This window comes from Onychomys torridus, chromosome 6 (genome assembly GCF_903995425.1).
Source record: "Onychomys torridus chromosome 6, mOncTor1.1, whole genome shotgun sequence".
In the NCBI taxonomy this organism is placed as follows: domain Eukaryota; kingdom Metazoa; phylum Chordata; class Mammalia; order Rodentia; family Cricetidae; genus Onychomys; species Onychomys torridus.
This window is the reverse complement of record NC_050448.1, coordinates 92,593,537-92,617,469: the sequence shown is the minus strand read 5'-3', so window position 1 is coordinate 92,617,469 and position 23,933 is coordinate 92,593,537.

Here is a 23,933-nt window from a genome sequence, read left to right as displayed (position 1 = left end):
GTCACTTGCTACAAGCCACCTCTCACTCCCACTGGTTCTCACACATATAGACCCTAGACACTCTAGGAACGGTTAGACTGCCAAAGAGAGTTGACGACAACATCTACACAGAAAATGATCTTGCTCTCCTGGTAAGAAGGGAGGGCTGGACGAGAGGGAAAGGTTGAGGAAATGGCTGCTGAACTCTGAAATGGAGCTTGGAAGAGTGCCAGCACGCCTCTCGGATCCAGCGTCTGCCTCCCTGATGGACTGAAATTTTCCCATGGCCCACTGTTTTTGTTTAGTGGTTGCTCACCAAGATCATGTAAGAGAAAGCTGTTCCGCAGGTGAGCTCATCCCTTTGATGAGGTGCTTGGCCCTCCCTCAGTAGAGATCCATTCCTTAAGTCTTAGGGAACACACCATTCAAAACATTTGCAAAAGTTTTGTTACTGTAACTATTTATAACATGAAATCCAGAACAGGGACACCCTCAATTTAACTTAAATCAATAAATTTTATGTTTAAGCATCTCATGTTAGTTAACAATAGATCTTATATAACAAGCTGGTCCCATTCAACCATAATGGAACTGAAAATTCCCCATTGTCTAGTATCATTTTTATCTGTCTTAATAGAAGCATGATGTATTACTCATATGTTTATGGTGATCACAAACCTGTTCACTGCCAATCATAATATGAAAGTTTAAAATAATGATATACAGGACATGGTGTCTGCTACTGTGTTATATACTGGCATGCTGTATTTTATTATTTTAGAATACCTCTCTTTATTTTTTAAATAGTTTAAAACAATGGTCTCCTACATCTTGTATTAAACATGTCTCTTGATGTATTCAGAAGCCATGTTGAGCGAATGACCCATATATCTAGGTTTATGTGAGTACTCTATTATGTTCATACCAAATCTCTCAAGGATGTGTTTCTCAAAACATATTCACATTGTCAAGCAACCCTAACTGTGTTGAGGAAAACATTTATGCAAACATCTTACGTATATGAAGTGAGTATCTATTAAGGTATTTTACAGTTTGTTATTCTGTGACTCTTTTCAACCAGCATACCACAGGTATTTCTCCATATTAAAAATTTTCTCTTTACCTTATTATTTGTAAGGTAAGTACATTGTCTGACTTTGTGCTCATTTGTAAACTAATCCTCAAATGCAGACATTTGAATTGTTTCCATTTCTGTTATACTAAAAGCAGTATAGAGTTTCTCACAGTTCCATCTTGATTTATGTGTCCCTGCTTCTTCAGATAATCACTAAGGTCAAAGATAAGAAGGAAAAGACTGCATGAATTTTGTATTTTAAGACAATAATTGCAAGATTTCTTCCTGCAATTTGAGCTACTGTGTATTCTTTTCCAGAGTATAAGAGGGAGATCCATTCCTTCAGTTTCCCACACATTGGTTATCAACAACTTTTAGTGTATTTTATACCAATAAGGTAGTAAATACTTTTAACTTCCTTTTATGTCACCATTAGTGAGCTTTATTGTATGTGTTTGTTGGCCATTTATATTTGCTGCAGTTTAGATATGAAGAGCTCTCCCAAAAGGCTCAGATGTTTCAGGTCTGGTCCCAGCAGTTGATGTTACTAGGAGGTAACTGAATCATAAGGGTAATAACTTCAATAAATTAACCCATTACTAATTTCACATTGAGTGGGATTTTAGAGCAACATGGTTGGAAGTGTGCCTTTGAAAGATCTATTCTACTGTCTCTGTCTCTGTCTCTGTGTCTTTCTGTCTGCTTCCCTCCCCACATCCCTTCCTTTGTCCCTCCTTCTCCTGCTCTCCTGGCTGGTGTGAGGTAAACAGCTTTGCTCCACCATAGACTCTCAAGCATGGTGTTCTGCCTCACACTTGGGTTGAAAAGCAATGGACCCAGATGACCACAGAATGAAACCTCTAAATTCATGAGACAGAGTACATTTTTCTATCTTAACTTAGGCCAGGTATTTTTTCCAAAATGACTAACTCAGTACTTTTCTTATGCCTTTATTTCTCTAAAGCATTTACCAGATCCTTGCAATTGTATATTCTCCTTTTATAACATCTCCTATGATAAAAGTATTTTTAAAGATATATTTTAGACAAACCTTCCTGGAGTTGCTTGCCCTAGGCAAGGGAAGATAAACCACAGGCCTGCCTGGCGCCTTGTGGTTCTGGGCAGTAGGGAGCCATTATGGTGAGCCAATATATGTCAGGGTATTGTACAAATCCTAAGTGGTCTTATAATAATAAAAAAAAATCCCAGAGCCAGATATTGGAGTAGATGGTGAAAGGGAGACAAAGGAACAAGCCACTAGAGAAACTTCTCACCACTACCAAATCCTCAGGCAGAATGGAAGGCGAGATACTGTCTCCATGAATCCTCAGTCCTCCACCAAAAGGCTTTAAGTTCCTATCCCTTCATGCCTTATATGCCTTTCTCCACCCAGCCTTTTCTCTTCCTTCCTAGTGCTGGGATTAATGGCCTGTGTCCTTCCCAAATACTGGTAGAGATCTCAAGTGCTGGGATTAAAGGTGTGCGCCACCACTGCCTGACTCTGTTTCTCTCCTAGACTCGATCAATCTCATCTAGTCCAGGGTGACTTTGAACTCACAGAGATCCAGATGGATCTCTGCCTCCTGAGTGTTACAATTAAAGGTATGTGCCACCACTGCCTGACCTCTGTTTAATCTAGTGGCTGGCTCTGTCCTCTGATCCTCAAACAAACTCTATTTGATATACTATACATCACCACAGTGGGGCATGGGGGAGAGAGATAGAGAGAGAGAGAAAGAGAAAGAGAGAGAGAGGCAGAATGGCTTATGACTCATAAAGAGAGGCAGATCTGAAGAGGCAAAGGAGGTGAGAAATGTACTATTATGGGAGGCCTGCTTGCCATCCAGGGTCATGGTGATATCTGGGCGTGGGCTGCTGCCAAGGGCCATGTCTTGGTCTGTGGCCCTGACCCACCCACAGTCTATGTTGATGTCTGTGTCTCCTGTTATCAACAAAGACCTTGAGGACACCCGGGGAGTGGGCTACCACATGTGCCATGATGGTATCTGAGGGCTATGCCACTGCAGGGGCCACCCTGATCTGAGTAGCCTGCACTGCCTCCTGGGGCTGTAGAGGCAGCAGGGTCTGAGCTGTAGCCAAAGGCAATGCCTGGGTCCATGGCCTTACTGCACCCAGGATCTGTGTTGATGTTCACCTATTGCCATCGAGGGCCGTGCAGATACCAAGAGCATGGGCTGCCACCTGGGACTATTTTGGTGTCTGAGGGTTTCCTTGCAGCTGGGGTGATGTCAATCTGAGGAGCTTGCACTGCTACTGGGGGTCATGGTGACATCCAGGTCCCAGGCTGCTGCCAAGGACCATTTCTGGGTCCATGGTCTGTGTTGATGTCCATGGCTCATGTTACCACCAAAAGCCACACCATTGATGGTGTACCAGAAGCCAGAGGCCTTCAACTTGACCAACAACACACTGCACAAGAACCATTTGCAAGTAAAAAAAAAAAAAAAAAAAAAAGAGCATGATACACCAGAGCTCCCAGTGCCACTAAGACAAATGAAGAGGTGATGGAGACTCAGAAAAGAGGGGAAAGCAAAGTGGTTTTATTTTTGTTTTTGTTTTTGCTTGTTTGTTCTTGTTTCTGTTTTTCCATTTGGGGGAGTTGTTTTCATCTTAATATTCTTGTTTGTATTTTTTATTTTTATTATTTCTTTTTAAGTTTTCCTTTGAGGGATGCTATAAGGATGAAGGACAGATATGGGGGGACTGGGAAATGAGTGGGGTTGGTGTGCATGATGCGAAATTCTCAAAGAATCAGTAAAAATTATGTTTAAATTTTTGGGAAAAAAACAAACAAAAAGATATATTTTATGTGTGTTTGTGCACATGTATATGTGTATGTATGTGCACACATGCATAGATGTCTACAGAGGTCAGTAGAGGGTTTCAGATCTCATGGAACACAGCTCCAAGCAGTTTTGTACTGCCTGATGTGGGTGCTGAAAATAAAATTCCAGAAGCAGAAAGCACTCTGTGCTAGTTACTTTGCTGGTGCTGTGATAGGGCACTGACCACAGACAACTCACAGAACAAAGCGTTGATTTTGGCTTATGATTCTGGAGGGATAGGAGTCTGGCCTGGTAAGACAGAGGCACAATTACAGAAGCAAGAAGCTGAGTTCTCAACGCTTCAAACACAAGCAGAAAGAACAAATTGGAAGGGAGTCAGATTATAAACTCTCAAAGCCCACTCCCAGTAACGTATTTCTGTTGAGAGCACACAGCTACTTACACCCACAGATCTCCAGGAAAACCAGTAATGTTAAGCACACAGGACTGTCCTTTCAAAGGAAAGCAGGTAAAACCTGTCTTTTCCACCCAAAAAGTTGGGAATTGGAGGTGATTAATAGCCTAGTGGTCTACCTTCTCTATTGGGTCATACCATATCAACCTCCCATAACCAGGCCTGGAGGTGATAGTAGTCTAAATGACCCTTAGATTATCTGTATAGCCAGGGGCTCCCTCGAACTCCCACAATCAAGACCTGAGATGGTTAATGTCCAAATGACCTCTATGCTACCTATGTGATCAAGACCATGAAAGATCCTTCCTGAGACCCTTAAGCTAACACATGTAATGTATCTTTAGAATCTATCTTCTTGGAAGAAATCACATGTACTTTGACTTGAGTTTCCATGTAATTATGCCTCCTTAAGCAACAGGGTCTGTATTACACCAGGGAAGTTTTTCCCAAATTGTACTGTGTAGTGGTTTGAATGAAAACGGCCTTGAAAAGCCCACAGAAAGTGGCACTATTAAGGAAATGTGGCTTTTTGAGATTAGGTATGGCCTTGTTAGAGGAAGTGTATCACTAGGGGGTGGGCTTTGAGATTTCTGAAGCTCAAGCCAGGCCTAGTGGCTCACTCTCTCTTCCTGCTGCCTGTGGATCCATGGATATAGAACTTTCAGCTCCTTCTCCAGCACCATGTCTGCCTGCATGCCACCATGCTTCCTGCTATAATGACAATGGACTAAACCTCTGAACTGTAAGTCAGCCCCAATTAAATGTTTTCCTTTGACTGTGAACCAATGGCAGAGGAACCCCCATGGAACTGTATCAAGCCCTCTGGATAAGTGAGACAGTTGATTAGCTTGAACTGTTTGGGAGGCCCCCAAGCTGTGGAGCCAGGACCTGTCCTTGGTGCATGGCCTGGCTTTTTGGAGCCTGAGGCCTATGCTGGGACACTTTGCTCAGCCTTGGTGTAGGGAGGAGGGGACTGGACCTGCCTTGGCTGAGTCTGCCAGACTCCCCAGGGGGAGACCTTGTCTTGGAGGAGATGGGAATGGGGGGTGGGTTGGGGTAGAAGGCTGAGGGGTGGGAGGAGGGAGGACAGAGGAATCCATGGCTGATATGTGAAATTAAGTTAATTATAAAATAAAAATACTATAAAAAATGTTTTCCTTTGTAAGAGTTACTGTGGTCATGGTGTCTCCTCAAAGCATTAGAAACCCTAAGACACAATGTGTTTAAATATGCTGTCAATAAACCACCTGGCATCAGACTGTCAAAGAGTTTGATCCAGTCCAGCTAAGTCAACCTGAAGTGAGTTTTCATTCTTACCTCTTTGTGGATCATTTTGCCGCCTAACATGACATCTGCAGAGATGCCCACATGTTTCTTTCAACAAAACTCCACCATACAGTGCTACCAACTAGGAAACCAAATGTTCAAATACCCAAGCCTCTGAGGGACCATTTTCATGCAAACCACCAAACATTCCTAACCATTGAGATGTTCTTTCAATGCTATTTGTGGTGGGTTTTTTGTTTGTTTGTTTGTTTGTTTGTTTGTTTGTTTGTTTTGCACATAGAGAACTTTTTCATATGCATACCACAACACTAAATTTATCCCTGATCTTTGGCATTATATGTCAGGTTTAGAAAGTCCTTCCTTAGTCCTAGATTACAAAAAATCTTAAATTCATTCTGATCACTACTGCTATGACCTTCACTTTGTTCTGATTTCCGCATATCTAGTAAGCTAAGTATTTCTCTTTCATGGTTCTATGCATCTTCTGTCACTTGCCAACACTGTTAGGATAATTAATTCATCATCCTAATAGAATGTACATAAAGTTTCACTCCTAAATTTCTTCCCAATGTGTACATTTTTTATTCAGAAAAAAATTATCTACACAAATATTCATGCTATATCGTAGGAAAACCGTACAATTTTCTGTAGTTCTGAAAAAATCATTTCAGAACCACCAGCATGCTGAGCTTTTCTTGCCACTCTACTGTTGGGAAGTGTAGTGAGTATGCCTAGTCCTATAAGAAATGAATTAAGTAAAAATAACATTCCAGCAGGATGGAAATTATCAGTCTCTTGCTGGCACCAAAGGGTTTTCTCCCTTGAGGCTGTGTCTTTACTTGCTCCCTACATATAAGAAGTCAAAGAGAAAGATTTTCTTGACAAAGTTCTCATGTGTCCTCTAACCACAGACAGACCAGACATTAGCAAGGCATGGGAACCTGAAAGGACTGGGCAGGACATGAATGGACCCCACTTGTCACAAATTGCTCTCCCTTCTCACTGGACGGAATCACAAAGACTGACCCACCCCTCTGTGGCAGCCGTGAGTCTGGAGTCTCTTCCTATAGTTCCCAGAACTGAGGTAAGAGGAGATGTCTTCCAATTTCCACAAAATAAAGTTTAGGATCTTTTCTATCTTTTTTCATAGAATTATTACAGAATTGGAAGACTTTAATAAAATTTTACAAAAAAAAAATGGATTTCACTGAGTCAGACAGAATAGACTTACTGTATTTACTGCTTCCAAATCACAATGGACCTGTTTTCTCCCTCAACTGAGAGGCAATAACCTCTATGTTTTCACATCAATGAACTTGTTTTCTTTTCCATCATCTGCTTCAGACACATGGCTAAAGATCTGCCTGTGAGTGTTCATCACAATTTCATTTCATCTTTTGAATAGGTCATGACCTATCCCTCCCCGAACACCATTCTTCCCTCACCACCCATCCCTGCAAGAACAGCATCCTCTTACATTTATCAGTCGCTTGTTCTATTTTACCCCCTTAATCACTAGGACAAGGATGAAGTCATCTGGTTAAACAGGTTTGTTTTTTTCCAATCAAGAAAAATGAGGCCACCCCCTGCCATAGGATAGTCATTGTATGAGATGGTTGCTTAGCAATCTATTATTGAATATGTGACTTATGAAACTTATCCTGAATGTCCATGTTCTAGTCATATGTTCACTGGTTCTAGTATGAAAGCTGGAAAACCTAAATACTTAACTTTAATGGTGTAGTTGCACTCATGGAATTCACCATTTTAACTAGAGTGTACTGAGCATAGGATAGTTAGCATAAAATAGTATATTTTATGATATGTTTTTGAAGTGCAAACTATAAGCCAGCCTACTAACTATGTACACCTGAACTGCTCTGCTTTCTCCTCTTTGTTCCCTGCCTTAACAGTATCAGTCCAAACCATGCTGAAAGATTGGCAGAGACACAGATAATTGGGCGGTCCCATAGCTTTTGCAGGCTATGAGTCATCCAGGTAGAACCCACCCTGTCTCAGAAGCAGAGACTGCAAGCTTTGGCATGTCACCCTGTGCATGTCTGCCAGCCTCCACAGAGTACGTTTTGAAAGCACTTCCTCCAACCACCCCTGAATTGGCAGCATGGGCCTCCAATGAATCAATTTTTCCATTCTCTCAGTCCAGCTTAAGTACTCCATTCTGTAGTCAGTCAGTCTCCTCTTCCAGCCCAGACCCTGCCATTGGCCTGCTAAGAAATCTGGAAGATGTCAGGAGAGTACTCTGTCAGTGGGCATTTGGTCCTTTCCCCACATCTGCAGGAGCATCCCACTGACTGGAATGGAACAGAAGAACTATGACATGTGGTTTGTTTAACCAGATTCTTTTACTGAATGTATGTTGCATACCTCACATATCCTAAGCACATGTGACATGTAACCAGAAGCTTTTTTGGTCCTAATGAAGCTAGAGGTTCATCTCTCCCTGGACAGAGCCCAGATCCACTTGTAAGATTTCATGACTGGTCCTTTTTATCCATTTGAACAGAGAAATAGTTCTCCCAACACCTTTGAAACAAATAAGTACAATGTACAATTGTTTTGTAGTCTAGTTTTCTAGTTAACAAGGTGTATAAGATTTGAGATGCTACAGATATAGTATGAAATCTCTCTTCAAGGTACCTGCTGAATTCTTATAAGGATTCAAGAAAACACCCAGAGCCATGTGAGGAAGAATAAGAAGTTAGAAATTGGATGTAATGGTGCATGTCTTCAGAATACAAGCGATAGAAATTTCAAGGAGATAAGACTGAAATGGAAATTTGGGGACTACTTCATGAGAGAGATTGAACTTAAAGAGTAAATTCATAGTTTTTGGCTTTGTACAAAAAGCTAGAAAAATAAGAAAATCAAGTGCATCACAATGAATTTTGACATTTTCAAGAGACAACTGAATCAGAAGTATCTTTTGACAAAGAATATATTTACAATGATATTAGTAAGAGTTACCATGTAATAGATGTTTATTTACATGCCATGGACATAGGGTGATGTGATAGGCAGCATCATCTGTCTACACAGTGAACCCAGATACTATCATTAAGTTCATTTAAAAAATAATGAACGTAAGTTTTAAGTAGCTCCAAAGTTTCTCATCATCCAGTAACCAACAGCTCAAACTTAAGTCCCACAAACTTCAGAACCAAGACTTTGACCAGCTTCACCAAATCTTCACACTCCTTTCATGTTGCCCACAGACAGAAACTGCAGTTTCCCAGGCAGGGCCTATGTTGCTTAAGATGCTTGGGATGACACCAGATCAAAGAAGGAGGACAACAAAGTTGTCTGATGACACCAGCCTCATTTGTGCAATGTATGGACAATCATGCTAAAAGGAATAAGGTACTGCTCATGATAGCCTAAAGTAGCAGCAGAATTTAAAGCCTAGCTTTGAGGAATTAGCCATCAAGAAAAATCCTTCAATTGCACAGGGACACACTCATCTAAGTTCCTGTCCTAGCTACTTATATTGTTACAAGATGTCTACCCAAAGCAACTTAAGGAAGAAAAGTATATTCTGACTCTACCATAGTTCATCACCATGGTGAAGCCATGGTAGTTGGTGGTATAGGTGGCTGGTCACACTACTTCTGAAGTGAGAACACAGACCCATGAACGTTAGTGCTCAAATAGCTTTCTTCTTTTTATTCAGTCTGGGACCCCAGGTCACGAAATGGTTACACCCACATTTAGAGTGGGTCTTCATACCTCTACTAATCTCATCCAGATAATCCCTCACAGGTCCTCCCAGAGGCTTGTCTCTTAGATCATTCCAGAGCTTGTCAAGTTGACAATCAATATTAAACACTAAACTCCCTGACTAGCTCTTACAGATTCCCTAGCTTTCCTTAGAACAACCTGAAACACTTCAGGCCTACCCACTTGTGACTGCACCCAATCCATGTCCCTCCAACTAATTACTATGTGACAGAAGGCCTGAGCCACACACTGCCAAGGCAGCTTTTAACATGAACCTCACTAAAGCCCATCATGAGCCCACGTAAATCTTCTTTTAGTACTAATTCACAGAAATTTGTTTATTTGTTCAAAAATTTTTATTTACTGCTTATTACATGTGAGTCCCTGTTATGGCATGTAAGTAGTATCAGAAAAGGCTACTTTCTCTTGCCTTTGTTTGTTTGTTTGATATCCTTCTCTATCCTCCTTTTTGGTTGAAAGGAATATGTTTCCTAAGAAAATGCTGAAGTTATGTTGTAAGAGCTGTGTTTTAGTCAGGCTTCTCTAGAGGAACAGAACCAAGGAAATAAATATATGGTTGATGAATATATATTCATATATATACATATATTATGTATCAGAATTTACTAAGATAAAATAATGACAGCCAAGTCACACCTGAGATACTGAGAACCTGGATGTTACTCAGTCCTTGAGGTATGTATCTCAACAATTAGAGTAGTACCCAAATATCTGTCTTTCACAGGGGAATGACCACTGGTAGTTACTGAGTCCACACTGCAGGGAACCGCAGTAGTCCCAATCTGGCCCTGGGACCCAGGAGGTTCCTATAGAGCCCCTGGTCCTTAATCTAAGATGAAAGCTTGGGAAGAAAATGGTGGCCTCAGCAACAGTGGAGCAAATCAACCCAGCAGCAAGAGGGAAGGCCACCCAAGCAAGATTCAAGCATAGACTTTCTTCTGAAATACTCTTTTCGTTTTTCATGCAATATATTTTGATCATGATTTTTCCTCTCTTAACTCCCCAAGATCCTCATCACCTTCCCCATTCTCTGACTCAACTTCATCTCTCTGTCTCCCTCTCTGTCTCCCTCTCCCCGTCTCTCTCTCAAACAAAAACTAAAACACAAAAATCAAAAACCAAATAAGACAAAAATGCCAAAACAAAACAACATGAATCATTGTTTTATGGTGGCCAACTGTTGAGCTCTGAATACTCAATGGCTCTTCTAGCCCAAAGTTTGAAAGTCCTTCCACAATCCTCCCCAAACAATATGGTCAATCTGTCACAGCAATACCCCATGGATATGGTGCCAATTTCCAGGAGATCCTATTGTCATGATAAACAATATGACTAAAGCAACTTGGAGAGAAGAGGGTTTGTTTCAGCTTAGACATCCAGGTCCAGGTAATGGCTTGTCACTGAGGGAAGTCAGGCAGAAACTGAAGCAAGACAAGAACCAGGAGACAGGAACTAGAAGCCATGGAGGAGGCTTATTAGCTTGTTCTCCATGGCTTTGTGCAACCTGCTTTCTTATAGCATCTAGGGCCATCAGCCCAGGGGTGGCACTGTCCCTAGTGATCTGGGCCCTCTCACATCAATCATTGATCAAAAAAATGTCGCACGCACTTGTTCCAGGCCAATCCATGGTGGTTTCCTCTTCCCAAAAGACTCTAGCTTGTGTCAAATTGACATAAGACTAGTCAGCACAAGGTGGAAAATATACCAACAGAGTATCATTGGCTCAAATGACTTTCAACAGCTATAAAGGTTTTACTTAATCTTCCTGGGCAGGAAGGGAACAAAACCATAAAAGACCGCAAAATGAAGGCGGATGATTACGAGAGCAGATGGCACTTTACAGAGTTGTCTGTTCCGGTTATCTATTGGTATTTTTAACTCACCACCCAAACTTGTGACTTAAAACAATAATGATTTATTACCTTCCCACAGTTCTGTGGGTAAGGAATTGGGTACAGTTGAGATGACTCATCTCTGTTAAAGGTGGTTGAGCCTCTTCTCAAAGAGTCAAAAACCAAGAACTAGCACACCTACATGTTGCTTCTCCTCTTGACCCAAGCTTCATTTCAAAAGGTAGCTCTGTCCCATTGGCAAGCATCCTAAGACAGAAGAAAGGGACAGAAGCTGTATCTTTTCTCTAATCTAACCTCAGAAGTCACTGAGCACTACTCCCACCCTAACTGATCAACTCCAGATAGACAGGATAAAAACCCAAAAGTCACTTCTCTTGATAAAGGCAAGTTAAGCCATGTGGTGAAAGGATCCTGTATGAGCTAATTTTCCATAGCTGTGGTAAAACATCATAACTAAGGCAACCACTTACAGAAGAAAAAATTATTCAGGCTTACAGTTCCAGAGGGATAAGGGTTCGTCCAGTGGGAAGCATGGCACTGAGCAGGAGACGTGGTGGAACAGGATGCTGGAAGCTTACATCCTTTAGGGTTTTTTGGTTTGTTTGTTTGGTTTTTGTGGTGGTTCTTTTTGTTGTTTTGTTTTTTGTTTTGTTTTGTTTTGTTTTTCGAGACAGGGTTTCTCTCTGTAGCTTTGCACCTTTCCTGGAACTCACTCTGTAGCCCAGGCTGGCCTCGAACTCACAAAGATCCACCTTCCTCTGCCTCCATGTACTGGGTTTAAAGGCGTGCAGCACCACCACCCGGCTCTTACATCCTTTAGTGAAAACACAAAGCAGAGAGGGAAAACTGGAAATGATGTGAGGCTTTTAATTACAAAGCCCATCATCAGGAGTAATTTCTCCAACAAGGCTGGACGACTGAGATGTCCCCAAATAGTGTCACTAACTGAGACCAAGTGTTCAAATACCCAAGACTATGAGAGACATTCCTCAAACTACTACAGATCATGTGGAATAAACACTACAAACATAGCTGAATGCTGCCAGATGATCCAGTGTGTATAGAACTGGATGTTTTTGAGCTTCCTCCTAAATTCTGAATATGATTTCAGTAGGACGTCTCTATGGGTGGTATTACTACAGTATTACTACGCTAGATCATTATCAATATATTAGGAGTAAAAGTTTCCAGAAAAGTCTTTTCTATATGATTCTAGATTAGAGTTTGTTGAAACGGAAATTTTCATAATACTTGGCGGATGAGAGTGAAGTTGCATGCATTGTTCTTCAGATGTCATGGTCCTTAGATACAGTGAGGGCAAGATACAAAACTGACCACTAGGTTCCAGCTTCTCTAGCCTTCACTCTGTACCAAGCCTGTTTTCCTAACTGCTGATCGATGTGGCTCCTGCTTATTTAAAGCTGTATGTTTCCCACCAGACACCATAGCTACGTGAATATGGCAGATTTCTGTAGATATTTACATGAGTTTCTGTCTTCAACCACTTGAGTGAGTGAATATGTACAGCTTCTCAGACTTTGCTACAAACTCTGACTTCACCTGTACAAGTACTTTAAAGGGAACAGTGAGTGACTCTTCCCAGGCCCCAACTTCCTTCCCTTTGTGACAGTCACGCACCCAACTCCTCCCATAGTTTTTAAATGTCTGCTCCCCATTATAAAACCTTGAGTCTATAACACTTGTACCAGCTCTGATTTTGTTGCTAGATATCAATTAATAGAATTCCATATGGGAAATTCACACCATGAACAAACACACACATACATACACACACACATACACACACACACACATACACACACCACACACACATACACACACACACACACACATACACACACACACACACACACACACACATACACACACACACACATACACATACACACACACACACACACACACACACACACACACATACACACACACACACACGCAGGGGGTGGGGGTGGGAAGATAATATAAATGTGGGACAGAACAAGGCTCACATGTATGTTAACACTAAGGATGTGCAGGTGATAAAAGGGTTAGAGAGAGTTTCCCTTTCATGTATGATGTATGATCCTCTCTCTAGGGTGTGTGTGTGTGTGTGTGTGTGTGTGTGTGTGTGTGTGACAGACAGATAGACAGAGACAAAAAGAATGAGTATTTTGCCTGCATGTATATATGTGCATCATATATATATGATTTATATATACACACATGTCATGGAGTCCAGAAGAGAGCATTGTATCCCCTGGAACTGGAAGCTGGCATGTGGGTCCTAGGGACCAAATATGAGTCTTCTGGAAGAGCAGCCAGTGCTCTTAACTGCTGAGTTATCTTTTTACCATCCACCCACCTCTTTGAGATAAGTTCTCATGTAGCCCAGGCTGGCCTCTACCTCTTGATCTTCCTGCCTCCACTTCCCAAGTGCTGGGATTACAGACATGCACCACCACATCATACCACCTTCTTTTTCTTACAGACATTAATAAGAGCCTGTCTTCCTACCTGTGACTAAACCAGGTTAATGTTGAACAAGGAGATAAACAAGAGAGGAATTTACTAAGAATTTACAATCCAATAAATAAGATACCTAAGGTGTAGATAACTATAATGGAAGGCAAAAGATTTTAAAGTTGTGGTAAGAAGTGTTCCAAGGTAATAGATAAGAATTTAGAACAAAATTAATTTCATTATGCTCTTTACAGGTCTTTGAACAAGATCAGGAGAATTTAGTACATTACATCATTTACCAAATATTTATTTAAATGCTTGATTAAGGTCTCTTTACAGGAATACAGGATCATATTTTCTAAAGGTGCACAGCATTTCCCTGCAGCCACAATGCACCAAAGCTGTGATTGACAACCAGCTTTTGTTCTGAGAGCACTAGGAAACAAAAGAAGCAGGAGATGCTGTGATGTCTACCTAGCATACAACTTGCTGGAGAAGAGCACTGTGCCTGCCACTCCCCTGCAGACCCTGGGAGAGGAAAGTAGCTCTCTACTCTTCAAAAGGCCCTGCATGTGAGACTTGAAGCCCTGTAGAGCTGGAAAAATAGAGACTCATGAAGAGAGGAAGTTTGTCTTGGCAGTGGACTGGTCTCCAATAACACTGCTACTCATGAGCAATGTTGGGTTCTGAAGGTCACAAAGCCACACTGTAGTTCCTGGGTCCTTTTAATACACAAGTGAAACAAGGCCCTCCAAATCTTAGAGAATGACTTGCCTAAGAAAACAAGAATAACAGTAAGTGTCTGTTAGAAAGTGACTCCTCCAGGGGTGAAGGAAAAGAACAGACCAGCTTCTGTTAGGATGTCCGGGTTCTTCTGTGCTCACCTTTGTCTACTTGCTTTTCCAATCTGGATGATGGAATGTCATGAGATGCACCAAAATATTATAATTTTTTTAAAAAACTATCATTTTTTTTAAAATCTGATGTCTCTCTATGTAGGTGGAGAGCCTCCACCTTCCAGATGTCTCTCTGAGCACTGTCCTCTCACTTTCCAGTAATATGGTAAGTACCTGCCTCTTGCTCAGACATCAGCCCAGGACTGGAGCTTCTCTAAGGTCAGAACTGTTATTCTTCATTGAAAAATAACTCTGAAACTTCAAGCCAAGTCTTAGATTTCCTGAAGTACTAATAAAGTTTAAGAATTTTAATCTCATAGAGCACTCCACCGCCATCATCCTAAACCTCTGTTTGAACTGTACTATTGGTTCATAAAATATGGAAAGAGAACCAAAACCACAAAACTATCCAAGTGTGCAGAGAGAGACAGAGACAGAGACAGAGAGAGTCATGCTTACAAATTAAGTAAGCACCCCTTGAAACAGAACAAACACTTCGAAATGGAGAGCCTTCCCAGCAGGGAGCAAGTGCAAACAGTGAGTTCAGTTCTTTCACAACAATGGAGAAGGTGGGAAACAGGAAAAGTTATTGTATGAAACAAGGTTTTAAAAGTAAGTGAAGAAGGCAGGACAGAGGCGTGACTGTCAGGATCTCGCTGTACATTTGCCTGGCCTCGTCTCCTCCTTGTTTGTCAGATCTTCAGCACAGTCTGAGATGGCTGACAGTAAGGCTGGAAAGGACTCGAGAAAGACATTATTTCTACTCTGGCAGATAAGCTCAATAAAGGTCATATCCAAAAAAAAAAAAAAAGTGAAAAAAAGCTACCACATGCAAGTTGACAACTTAAGGGCCTGCAGAAAGTTGAGTGGCCTTGAGATTAAAAAAAGAAATACCTAGACTTTGACCAAGTTGCAGCCGCAGGATGCCTTGTTCTGTATCCTTAATATCAACAAGGGACAACATTCTTGGCCACCTATTTAACAGGTGGTGCTGAGCATTGAGCAGGGGTCAGGGACAGTGGCTTCCAGAAAGTAGAGAGTATGAGAGAATTATTCGACACACCAAATTTCTAAATGCATAAAAGAAGATTCATGCTTTAATAGGCTGGGGATATTGCTCAGTAGTAGAATATTTGTCTAAGAAGCACAAGGCCCTAGATTAAGCCTTATCACTGATGATGATGGTGATGGTGATGGTGGTGGTGGTGGTGGTGGTGGTGGTGGTGGTGGTGGTGGTGAGGAGGAGGAGGAGGAGGAGAAGAAGGAAGAAGAGGAGAAGGAGAGAAAAAGAAGAAAAAGAGGAAGAAAGAAGAGAAGGAAGTTGTTTTGTAGAAATCTACACATCATAAATTCATTTTACATCAGTGGTTCGTAACTAGAGAAGATTTTACCAAGCAAGGAAAAAGTGTAATATATATGTATAGTTTTGTTGGCTTGACTAACAAAATAACATGGTCATTAGCCATGGGATCTTATATGAACAATTTGCATACAGAAGACAACCTCACACAGCAAAGGAAAAGCTGGCCCCAAAGTCAATAGAGCTTGTGTTGAGAAATTCTGCTTTAGATGAAACACACACAAACTGAAATGTCTAGAAATTCCCAAAGGTATCTGAAGAATTCAGATCCTCTTAATGTAAATTTTTGAGGAAAGGTTAAAAAATAAGATGAGCTAGTATAAAAAAAAATGATACACTAAAATACTATAAATTTTAAAAATACTGTCTTTTTTTTAAAAGATGGCATCTCTCTATGCAGTACAGGTTTGCCCTCAACTCATGATTCTCATTCCTCCTAAACAGAAGGAGTACAATTTCATACCAGTACATCTGGCTTATACTTAAAAATCAACTTGAAAATTCAAAACTGTCAAAGTCTAAACATCTCTAAAATGTAGTAAGTTAGCAAAGTGTTATTAAAAACATGTAATGTGAAAGCGAAATTAAAAGACATGAAGAAGAAAGGGCAAGTCTCTAGCTCCTAAGAGAAATTCCCGTGGAAGAATGTGAGGAGTAACACCCTTCTGAAGATCACAGATACATGTTTAAACTGTGAAGGCTTGGACTGGAGAGATGGCTCAATGGCTAAGAGCACTTGCCACTAAATAAAGAGAAAATACCTAAAATGTTTTTCTAAACATTTTCATTGTCAGAATGTTGCTTGCTGGTAACAAAATATTCCAGGAAATAATTGGACAATGCCTTATAAAGGTTTGAGGACACTGAATAAAATGCTTTCGGAGAGTAAGAATATTTATAGACTCTAAATAGACTCTGTGTCTGCAGAGAGACAAGGATCCTTATGTGTATAATTAAATATGATTCTGTGTATATATAACACATATATGAAAGCATCCATATAAAATTTAGCTGCTAGATCAAAGGGGGAAGGTTACAGAAAAATTGATTATCAGATAGAAAGGGGGAAGAGAGCAAAAGGAAGAAAGGAAGGAAGAGAGAGGGGAGGAGAGAGAGGGGGAAGGAAAAGAGACAAGCAAAAATGATAACCAGAAAACATAAGTAAAATAGTAGAAAATTTCAACTATATCAATAAATCAGTAATCATAATAATATAAATGACACATTAGCTGACTACCAAGAATGTGTGTGTGTGTGTGTGTGTGTGTGTGTGTGTATGCAGTTTAGAGTGAACATATTAAAATGAAAGTATACAAAAAATCTGGAAAGTGGGCTTGAAAACATATATACCATGTTAGTATTAACTACATGAGAAACTTATGTTTCAAATAATCAAATGTTTTTAAAAGAAAGTAATTTACAGGAAAGTCAGTGAACACTAGATAATAAAATATTTTAAATTAAAAGTAACTGCAAAGATCATAATTATTCATTTATACATCTAACAATTTGACCTTAAATTTATAAGGCTTAAACTAACAGAATGGCAGCTAAAACAAATAATGATGGTGAAAGATTTTAAATCTAGCAGAAATAAGTAAAAGAAAGCAAAATTAGAGATGTATTCATGAGCATTCTCTGAGGGCCAGAACCAACATATTACACACATAATTAGATATCTAGAGAGTTGATTGACAGCTAGATTATGCATGGATAGATGTTAGATAAATAGATAAGGTGAATAGATGATAGAAGTAGATAGATGTAGATAGACAGATGTAGGTAAATAGATAATAGAGACATAATAGATATTTAAATGATAAATGATGAGAAAATAAATAGATGATAGGTAGGTAGATAGATAGATAGATGGATGGATGGATGGATGGATGGATGGATGGATGGATGGATAGATAGAGGGAGAGAGAGAGAAATGTGATAAATAGACTGGTTGGTAAATAAGTAACAGATGATAGCTATTTTATGACTGTTAGGTTCATACATACATACATAGATCCATACATACATACTAAATGTAGATGTAACCATCTCGTTAAATAAGAAACACAGAGCCAATTGCAGAGTTAAAAGCCAAGAGGTCAGAGCAATAGCTGAGAGCTCAAAACCTTACCCTTCACTGCTGCTCTGTCTTTCCTCTCTGCAAGAGACCTACTTCCTGTATTTTTCTCTTTTTTATAGACTTTCTGTTCTGCATTCTCATTGGTTGTAAACCCAAACCACAAGACCTCCTCATCACTGCCTGTCGGTACAGACCTCAAGGTCTTCTATGGTTGGTATTGAGATTAAAGGAATGTGTCACCATGCTGGCTGTATCCTTGAATACACAGAGGTCTGCCTAGCTCTGCCTCCCAAGTGCTGGGTTTACAGGCATGCACCACCACCGCCCAGCTTCTGCTATGGCTTTCTCTGACCCATTTTCTAGCCACCATTTTTGGCTCTGTATCTAGTGGCTGTCTGTTCTCTGATCCCAGATAAATTTATTAGGGTGCACAATATTTTGGGGAACACAATACCACCACACTAAGAATGGGGATTACTTGAGGGAATGGGCACATTAGATTTCTGAGACCGAATAGTCCCATAGCAGACTGTCTGTGGGGCAAAGACCCTAGGACAATTGCAGAATGGCCCAGTGAAGCCTAAAACCTTAGCACAGTGAAGTCAAAAGGAAACTCTTGGTCCACAGCCAAAGGCCTAAAGAACTCTGGGGATTATGAAGTTCAAATCCTGGGGTCAAAGGCAGAATACCCCAAAGTGATTCTGTTCAAGGGTAGAAGGGTGCCCCATACCCAAGAGAAAGGAAAGAGAATTAGCCCTTGTCCCTTTTTAGTCTCTCTGAGCTTTGCATAGTGCTCACCCTCATTGAGGTGAGTCTGCACTCAGTCCACTGACTCACACCTCACTCTCATCCAACATCACTCACAGACACACCCAGAAGCAGTGCTTTAGCTCTCTAAATAGTCCTTAATCCAGAGAGTTGACATTTATATTAATCATCACAGAAAACACACTCTGGCAAGCTTTTTCCCCCTTTTTTTATTTATTATATTTGTGTTTTAATTTTACACATCAGCCATGGGTTCCCCTGTCCTCCCCCCTCCCGCCCCCACCCCCACCTTTTTCCCACCCCCTCCCCTACATTCCCATCTCCTCCAGGGCTAAGACTCCCCTGGGGATTCAATTCAACCTGGTGGGTTCAGTACAGGCAGGTCCAGTCCCCTCCTTCCAGGCTGAGCAAAGTGTCCCTGTGTAAGCCCAAGGTTCCAATCAACCAGCTCATGCACTAAGGATAGGTCTGGGTCCCACTGCCTGGGAGCCTCCCAAACAGTTCAAGGTATTCAATTGTCTTGCTTATCCAGAGGGCCTGATCCAGTTGGGGGCTCCAGAGCTTTTGGTTCATACTTCATGTGTTTCCATTAGTTTGGCTATTTGTCCCTGTGCTTTTCCAATCTTGGTCTCAACAATTCACATTCTTACAGTCCCTCCTCTTTCTTGACAATTGGACACCTGGAGCTCCACCTGGGACCTGGCCAAGGATCTCCGCATCCACTTCCATCAGTTATTGGATAAGAGTTCCAGCACAACCGTTAGGATGTTTGGCCATCTGATCACCAGACTAGGTCAGATCAGGCTTTCTCTCAACCATTGCCAGCAGTCTACAGAGGATGTATCATTGTGGATTTCTGGGGACCTCTCTAGCACTCTGCCTATTCCTATTCTCATGTGGTCTTCATTTATCATGGTCTGTTATTCCTTGTTCTCCCTATATAACACCAGTAGCACAGACACTGAGAGAAACAATCAATCAATGGGACCTGTTGAAACTGAGAAGCTTTTGTAGAGCAAAGGACACAGTCAACAAGACAAAGTGACCACCTACAGAATGGGAAAAGGTCTTCACCAACCCCACATCTGACAGCAGGCTGATATCCAGAATATATAAAGAACTTAAGAAATAAGACATCAAAATGCCCAACAGTCCAATTAAGAAATGGGCTATAGAACTAAACAGAGAATTCTCAACAGAGGAAGCTCAAATGGCTGAAAGACATTTAAGGAATTGCTCAACATCCCTAATTATCTGTGAAATGCAAATCAAAATGACTCTGAGATACCATCTTATACCTGTCAGAATGGCTAAGATCAAAAACACAGAAGACAGCTTATGCTGGAGAGGATGTGGAGCAAGGGGAACTCTCCTCCACTGCTGGTGGGAATGCAAGCTTGTACAGCCACTTTGGAAATCAATATGGCGCTTCCTTAGAAAATTGGGAATCCATCTCCCCCAAGACCCAGCTGTAGCACACTTGGGCATATACCCAAGGAATGCTCAATCATACCACAAGGGCACTTGCTCAGCTATGTTCATATCAGCATTGTTTGTAATAGCCAGAACCTGGAAACAACCTATATGCCCTCCAGCTGAATAATGGATAAAGAAAATATGGTACATATACACAATGGAATACTACTCAGCAGAGAAAAACAATGACATCATGGGGTTTGCAGGCAAATGGATGGAACTAGAAACTATCATCCTGAGTGAAGTAACCCACACTCAGAAAGACAAACATGGTATGCACTCACTCATATGTGGATATTATATGTAAAGCAAAGGATAACCAGACTGTAACTCACAACTCCAGGGAGGCTACCTAGAAAACGGGACCCTAGGAAAGACACGGGGATTGCCCAGCAACATAGAAACAGATGAGATCTACATGAGCAAACTGGGGATGAGGGAGGGGTAATGGAGGGCAAGGGTCAGGGAAAAGCAAGCTTAGGGGAGTGGGAGGTCCTTGCTGGATCAGGAACAGAGTGGGGAAACAAGGAAAGAGATACCATGATAAATGAAGACTCTGTGGGAATTGGAAGAATCAGAGTGCTAGAGAGGTCCCCAGAAATCCATTAAGATGACTCCACTATAGACTACTGGCAACGGTCAAGAGAGTGCCTGAGCTGACCTGCTCTGGTGATTGGATGGCCAAACACCGTAACTGACATGATAGAACTCTCATCCAGTGACTGATGGAAGCAGATGCAGAGATCCATGACAGGCCCCAGGCAGAGCTCCAGGAGTCCAATCGATGAGAGAGAGAGAGAGAGAGAGAGAGAGAGAGAGAGAGAGAGAGAGAGAGAAGAGAGATTATATGAGCAAGAGATATTGAGACCATGATTGGAAAAAGTACAGAGACAACTAGCAAAATGAGTGGAAATACATGAGCTGTGAACCAATAGCTGAGGAGCCCCTTTGGAACTGGACTTGGTGCTCTGGATAAGTGAGACAGTTGTTTAGCTTGAACTGTTTAGGAGACCCCCAGGCAGTGGGACCCGGACCTATCCTTGGTGCATGAGCTGGCTTGTTAGAATCTAGTGCCTATTTTGAGACACTTGGCTCAGTTTCGGTGCAGGGAGGAGGGGCTTGGACCTGCCTCAACTGAATGTACCAGGCTGAGCTGAATCCCCAGGGGAGAACTTGCCTTGGAGGAGATGGGAAGGAGGGATGGGATGAGGGGGAGGCTGGGGGTGGGAGGAGGGAGGGCAGGGGGATCCGTGGCTGATATGTAAAATGAATTGAAAATCTCTTAATAAAAAAAAAAAAAAAGTTTAAAAAAATTTAAAAGAGGTTGAGATGGGATGATGAGTTTGAGGATAGCCTGGGCTATGGAAGGAAAACCAGGCCATCCAGAACCTTTTTCCAAAATAAACAAACATATAAGTAACTAGAGAGAACTTTGAAGGACAAAAGAGCCCCTGCACCTGTAAGGGGATAATTGATTGACTGGGTTTATCTCATTAGTGCACAGGTGGCTCTGGGCTTCGCTCCATTGAAGAAAGTTGGAATTTTTTGTATAAAGTGCATTGTTATAAATCCATTTTTCCCAACTTAAAATCATGAAGTCTTAAAATGCTCCCATTTGCTTGCAACAGCAGCAACACATGAAGGACCAATTAGATCATCACAAACCTGACCCCAATACGGCTTTGCTGTTTGATTTGTTGTTTTGTTTTGTTTCTCATTTTCAATTAGGGGTTCTGTGCATGCGTGTTCATGAGTGTTTGTGTACACTGGCATACAGAGGGCCAGAGGCTAATGTGGGGTGTCTTTCTTCATCACTCTCCAACTCAGTTTTTGAGGTAGAGCCTCTCATGAACCTGCTCACCAGCGCCAACTAGACAGGCTGGCCAGTGAGCTCCAGTGATCCTCGTGTCTCCACTTCCCTGCACTGGGTTTACAAGCATGTACCACCAAGCCTGTTTTGTTTGTTTGTTTGTTTGTTTGTGTTTGTTTTTACGTGGGTGCTGGGAATCAAACTCAAGTGCTCATGCTTTGAAGCAAGCACTTTAATGCCTGAGCCATCTTCCATCATTATTTTTGATTTTTTGAGATAGGGCCTTCCTTACCTACCATATGGCATGATTAGCCTAAACCCAACATATTCTCATCTCAGCCTCTGAGAGCTGGGATTGCAGTATGTACTACCATGCCCACCTCCATTGAATTTCTATATGCAATGCCAGTGAGTTCTTAACCTCTCTGAGCATGAACATACTTCTCAGTAAAGATAACAATGCATGTCTCCAGAACTGTTAAGATGATGAAATAAAATAATGTTCAAACATGTAACACGGGCATAATGCATAAGTGTTGCATCTCTTGGCTCCAAATCTCTCTCCCTGACACAGTCTTGAGACCTTAAACCAGCTATCAACTACTCCTTCTCAAAGGAAACCTCACCCTTGAGCCATCCTACACTGGTTCCTGAGTTCTTGAAACAACTTCCTGACTACTTCTCTATTTCAGTGCTGGAAAAAATGGCAATTTAGATTCTGAAATGGACTATGTGTTAGATATCAGTATGGGGACTAAAATGAAGCCTGTGGTCCTTGAGAGAGTTAGTTATGCCACCAGCATCTTAATCTTCAGTGTTTCAATACTACTAGATGACGTAAAACAGAGAAAGACAGCTTGCATCATGGAATGAAGAGGTAAGAGCAGGCCTGATCACACTGTCATTTACACAACAGGATAAAACCCTGAAATCCTGCGGATGAACAAATATTAAAATTAGAATGTTACAGTTTGAGAATTTTTAAATGGCAGTAATTTCAATCTAAGAAAGTGGTTTCTAGCTTACACCGAGTCCTTTAATTTCTGGTCTTTAGTACAATAAGTTTTATGACAATAACATCAGGTTACATTTGGAAATGCAAGAGTAAGCCCGCATGGTAGACAAAGTGTAGTTTCCACATCTTAACATATGAAACCACATCTCTTTAGATGTATGGGGTAACTGGTCTTTTGGTGGTCTTTTTTCTGTTTATTCATCTATTCTCTTGTTCTTTCCTATCTTTTGAGAGATATTTTCATTCACTGTCATGTCAACTAAGAAAAAAAAAAATACTTCCCATCACCTTCTCCCAATACGAAAGCAGCTGCTGCTGCTCTGAATCAGAAGTCCCAAACTTCCGGAGCTAACAAGCAGCTGGGCGGCAGCTCTCACACTAAAGCATCATGGGAATTCAGCACTGTGCCCTGGCTCTGGTTTCCACAAGGGAGAATCACTCCCCTGCTTGGGACCAGGAAAAGCATAAAAGGAAATCTGCGGTGGCAGAAAGGAGAGCAGGGAACACATGCTTGCTGTCTGTCTTGCTCAGCTGTAGACTCTGTTAGCTTTCCAATCTGAAATGCCTCTCTTACCCCCACCCTCCCACATACCCCGGCCTCACTTTCTGAATGCTCAGTCCCTGGCTTATGGCACTGTTCTAAAGTGAGACATCACAGACACAAGAAGGTCACTATAGATGGACCTTTGCAGGTTGACTTGGTTCTGGTTCTGGTCTACTTTTTCTACTTCTTGGTTAGTCACCTTATGAAGGCTCATTAGAGTCAGGAGCGGACGATGGCACAGCGGCATGTGTGGACCAGTAACAGAGACCATGTAGACATGAAGACATCCTACAGATGCCCACAAGTTCAGAGG